Raw genomic sequence first — 6,161 nt, forward strand, 5'->3', positions numbered from 1 at the left:
TTACTATCAGAGTAAGGGATCCGAAATAGTTTGAATTCAGACAACACTATCTATTTACAGTTTAGTTCCAGGATTAAATCAATTTTCCCATTTGCTATCATAATATACTATGAAGAGGTTTGGACACTCTAAACCTCTTGCAGAAAACCATGTTGATCCACTATATCAATGATATCATGGTAATTGGTCAAGATGAACAAGAAGTGGCTAGAATATTAGAGGCCTTGTTACACATATGCTTCAGAGGATGGAAGATAAATCCCAGAAAGGCTCAGGGATATTTCACATCAGTAAAATTTTAGTGGTCCAGTGGTCATGGGCATTCCAGAACATCCCATATAAAGTAAAAAACAAACTATTGCATCTTGTACCTTCCAACACAAAAACAGAAGCATGTGGCTTGGTAGGTCTCTTCAGGTTCTGATGGCAGCATATTCAACCACTGGGAATACTGTGTTGACCCATATACCGAGAGATATGGAAGCTTCAAGTGGGGCCCCAAACAGGAACGGGCTCTGTAGCCAGGCCAGGCTATGATGAAAGCAGCCTTGCCGCTTGGAACAGATGACCAGGCTCACCCTATGGTATTATAAGTATCAGTGTGGGAAAAGATACCATGTGGAATTTATGGAAGCCTCAAAGAGATACTCACAATTCAGACTTCTAGGGCAAGGCCAATGCTGTCTATAGGAGAGACTTCAATATCTTTTACCAAGCAGCTCCATGTGTGCTACTGAGCCCATGTAGAGGTAGAGCACCTAACCATGGGGTACCTAGTGACCTTACAGCCCCAACTGCCCATCATTAGCTAGGTTCTCTTATCAGACTCACCAAGTTATAAAGCCAGGTGGATCCAGCAACTATCCATTTTAAAATGCAAGTGTTAAAACAAGAACTGAGGCCAGCCGTGGTGGTTCATACTTGTAATGCCAGCACTTTGGGAGGCTGAAACAGGATTGCTTGAGCCCAGGAGTTTAAGACTAGCCTGAGCAATACAATGAAACCCTGTCTCTAGAAAAAAATAAAAAATTTAGCCATGGTGTCACGTACCTGTAGTACCCAGCTACTCGGGAGGCTGAGGTGGGAGGACTGCTTGAGCCTGGGATTTCAAGGCTGTAGTGAGCTGTGATGGTGCCACCGCACTCTAGCCTGAGTGACGGAGCTTTACTCTGTCTCAACAACAACAAAAAAGAATCGAGTACAAGTCCTCTGTTAGCTAGCTGAAGACCCACATGTAATCTCCCACTCTTGCATAGTGCCTCTCCATCAAATCACACCATATGACTAGCTGACAGAGGAGGGAAAGTCATGAGATTGGTTCATTAGCATTTTAGCTGTCAGCTATTCTAGGTTCTGCTTCAGCTGCAGAGACTCACTTTGCCCAGGGTTGCATTCCTTCTTGGGGTTGCTCATATAGAATGGATGATTTATAAAAGTGTGTAAACACTTGGCTATCTTGACCCGAGTCAGGACAACTCTGAAGGAGTGTTTTAGCTCCAGAGCAACTTTTGGAGTAGGCTGAAGCTGTCATTGGTCCTGCCACACAACTCGACTTCTCTCTACTCAAACCTATTTCCTTTCTGTCCCTTTTACAGGGACTGTCCCTAAGGGAGCTCTTTAGTAAACACGTAGCAAACTAAACTCAGTGTTAGAATCACCTTCTGGAGGAACCCAGCCTATAACAATATTTTCTACTCAATTTGAATTTTTCTATTTCATATTTGTTAGTCCGTTATTCTCTTTCAAAATTATTTTTGGGTAATTTCATGTCTTTGTTTTCTTATTCCCTATTAATAGATACATTAAGGATTGAAAGACACATCTCTGGCCATTTACCTAGTTTTCTTCTTACAGTATGAAATACTTTGTATCCTCTATGGTATTCATAACTGTGTTTGAATATTTCCAAAGATACACAGGTTAGATAGCAATACACAGCTCTAATGTTTACAAAATCTTCTCTTATGATCAGCTGAAATCTACCTCCTGTGTCTTCTACCCATTTACCTTTGTTTGGTTTATTAATCCATTTCCATATGACAGTTTCAAATAAATTAAAGCATATAGCATGTCCTCTGCTGAATTTTCATGAGGCTAAATAAATCCAATTTTCTCAACATTCCTCATATGTTTCAACCTCTCATCATCATAATTCAACCTCTTCTGTAAACTTTGTAAATTATGCGTCCTTTAGCATAGCCAGAACTCAATTTTTTTTAACTGTTCTGAGATTCCTCTTATGAAAAGGGGATCCTGTCCAGAGCACATATTAAAACAAATAAACAAAATGATGTACATTGACTGGAAAGAATACTTAAAAGTTATTCAACTCTTTTCAAGTGTTAATTTACTTAAAGTATCCAAACCTTTTGATTTAATCTTCTACCTCCTCAAATATAATGACTTGCCTGTAAATGTTATGGTGGGAATTCTGGTCCCTTTCTAGGACTAATATGATTTAGTAATGGTATCATTACTCTGTGAAATAATTTGACAAATTGGGGGTAATTCAATTTTTCATTCTTTTAGTTAAAAGTGAGTGATTGATTATTATTCTGATTGGCATTACTAATGACACTGTGGGATTTAGCATTCTGTGCTCTGCTTCAAGGACAGCAAAAGGATAAACTAGCTGTCAATATGACTGACATTTTATGCAAATGACATGAATCAATACATCTCTTGTACATGGCTCACTGAAAATTATAATTGCGTATTTAAAAATGTATACAAGCTACATGTTATATTGGTAGCATGTGTTTTGGGGATCAGGTAACACATGACAAGAAACAAATATCCTTACATTGCTAAGGAAATGAGACATCTGGCTATGTTAAAACATATTATTATTTTCCAAGAATGAAAAGTATCCACTTCAGTGAGAAATTTTAATTATTCAACTGCATATTTAACTGAGTATCAGAGAGGGCTGCAGTCAATGTCCTTTGATTACTTAGATGGCGATTTGATTTGGAAACCACAATGATATGAGGTTTATGTTATTAGGAAGAAAAACTCATTAAATTAATTCCTAGTTTCTAATTTACTGCAGAGAATGATTAATGTTGAAAAGATTAGTTGGGAAGAAGATTGATGAATTTAGTTTCCTCATGGAACACTGAGGTTGTAAAAAAAATTCAACTGATTTATCATTTTTATATTGTGTATACTTCCTACTTTAATGAAGAAGTTGACGTTTGGTTCACTAAGATAATCAACTTTCCTAGAGATTCTGTCTTTGGTAAAGAGATTGAACAGCATAATTGATGAAAGCAAAGGCTTTAGGGCCAGACATAAGTTTAAATCTCAACTCTTGTTACATATTGGCTATGTAATCTAGTTTTATTTTACTTTTATTAGCCAATTTTTTCATGTGTTAAATGAGAATGGCAGTAATAATCACATCATAAAATTGTAAGCTTTAAATGAGATAGTACAGAAACACTGTAAATGTTCTCAAATGGTAGCTACTCTCGTTATATAATACTTTGGAATGGAATAAGATTCAGGAACTTTGGGGAAATTAATGGTCTTTGAATATAAGAGAAAAATGACTAACACAGATGTTTATTAATAGTTGGAGAGTAGTGAGAGAAAAAAATCCAGCTATTCTGAATCCAAAGGCCATTTTTCTCTCCCACTTCTTGACACAGCACAATGGAGTATCTTGTGAAGAGAAGGTGTTTGATAACTCTTAAAGAGAAAAATGCAGGACATTTTTCTTTGAGGCTTCAGGGAGAAAACCTGTATGTGCACTGTAGATATTTGACATGAAGTAATCTCAAAATGGAAAGGAAAGGAAATGAATATTGAGTTTTTACTATGTACCAAACTCTGTAATAAGTATTTGTTCAAAAGTCAATATCTCCATTATCATCATTTTCATCATTATCTTAATAGTAATGACAGTTGCCATTTATTAAACACACATTGTATTTCAAGTACTTCAATTTAATCCCTACAATGACCCCATAAGGTATATATACAGGTTAAGCACCCCTAATCTAAAAATCCAAACTCTAAAAGGCTCCAAAATCCAAAACTTTTTGAGTGCTGACATGACACCACAAATAGAAAATTCCACACCTGATCTTATGTGACAGGCCACAGTCATGAATAAAATTATTTAAAAGATTGCATAAAATTACCTTCAGGTTATGCATCTAATGTATTTATTAAATATAAATAAATTCTGTGTTTACATTTGGGTCCCATCTCCAAAATGTCTCACTATGTATATGCAAAAATTTGAAAAAATCCAAAATCCAAAACACTTCTGATCCCAAGCATTTTGGGATGAGGTATGCTCAGCCTCTATCTGTTGATGAAGAAAGCAAGGCCTAGAAAGTTGACGGAACTTTCCCTAAATCACATTGCTGATGAATATTGGCACCAGAATTGGAACTCACTTCTATTCAACAAAGACCAAAAGAAGCAAGAATTATTCTGTTTGGGATTGCTTTACATTGGTTTACATCAATACAACACAAAGGTGTGACCTTTGGATAGTACTACAGAGGCCACAAGGAGGGATTGGGAAAGCCCCTAGCTCTGTGCCACTAGACATCAGAACCACCTTCATGATTTCACAGACTCATTGTCTGTTAGACATCACTCAGCAAAAACATAGGGCTTCTGCCATGAAGGCCTGCACGTAAACCTCTGTTGCTATAGCCTTTAGATAACACCAAGTTTGTTCTAATCAGTGCTACATCTTCAGCTGCTTTCCAGACGCTACCAGTCTACTGGGCACTCTGGAACTCATAAAGAGCTTGTTAGCTAGTGACGTTCTTTGCCTCAAAAAGAATGGCTGGACAGCACTTATATGTGTAGCATAAGCTATGCCTTATGATGCTCTTAGGTACCTGTTCCTCAAATGGTAGTTCTATTCTATAGCTGTCTTTGAATTTTTTCCTCTTCATATACATACATCCAAGCTCTACCACCAATGAGGAGCTTCAGGCTATTTCGTGGCTCACATGGAGTTTCTTTGATGGGGCCTCGGAATCTCTTTCTAGAATCCATAGATCCAGGATCCAACCTATAACTAAAAATAGGCTGTTTCCTCCTTCTCATGTTGTCCCCTAAGTGAATTATAGAATTTTCACTGCTGTGAAATAAATATAAAAAATAAAATATTGGTGTCACAACCAAAAAGCTACATTTAATACATTTTACTTACCAGTTAAATTTACAAATATGGTCTCCAAAGCCACTTGGACTCTGGCCTGGACTTTCAGTACATAGCTATTGTATTAAATTTAGAATGTTTCTATTCAAAATCAGGAATAATCAGAGGCACCAAGAAGTACACAGCAGTCTCACAGGGAAAATTCTGTTGAAGGGAAACAATATATTACAGCAATAATATCTTTTTTGAAGTATAAAAAAATGTCCTAAAGCACCTTAACTGGTTTCTTATTTGAGGCTCTGAAGTCTCAATAGTGAAAGCTATTTCATTGTAGAAGATAAAAAGAAAACATCCCAGAAGCTCTAGTGAGTTGAAAGGAAAGGTCATTGACTGAGACAATCAAGGTGAATGATGCTCCTATGATGCCTAAGGCCCAGATTGAGGACCAGAGGGACCCAAGGTTTACTGACTTCAAGACAAACCTAATAGCTTAGCAGAGACCTGGAAGGTTAGTTGCGACATGTAGTAAATCAGACCCAATTAGTTCCCAATGCATGATTGTGAAATTGAGGAAGAGAAAGATCTGTTTGCCAATGGCTTCATTGGAAGCAATTTAAGTTGAAATTTGCATCACAACATTCCCAGAGATCTCTCTCTAAACCTTTATTACACAGGCTCACTGATGAGCTGTGAATGAAATATTTAAAGAGTGCAGTAGACTCCTTGGGAAGAAACTGTTTTGTGGGAAAAGGGAGAAGTAAAGAGGTTCAAGCTAGATTCACAATGGAGGTGTTTATGGAAAATATTGAAAGGATAAATGATCATGGAATTTTTTAACTTGAAGAAACCTTAATTAAATAGCCCACCTTGTGCAGTTAAGGTCATTATAACCCATAAAAGGTTATTCCAAATCATAGGTTCAAAGCTTGGATTGAAACTTAAGTCTTTATTCTAAGCAATATTCTTGTCCAGAACCTGACCTTACCAGCCAAGGAAATGTCAAAGGAAATAGAAAAAGGGGTGTTTTATT

This window comes from Hylobates moloch, unplaced genomic scaffold, assembly GCF_009828535.3.
Source record: "Hylobates moloch isolate HMO894 unplaced genomic scaffold, HMol_V3 SCAFFOLD_10, whole genome shotgun sequence".
In the NCBI taxonomy this organism is placed as follows: Eukaryota; Metazoa; Chordata; class Mammalia; order Primates; family Hylobatidae; genus Hylobates; species Hylobates moloch.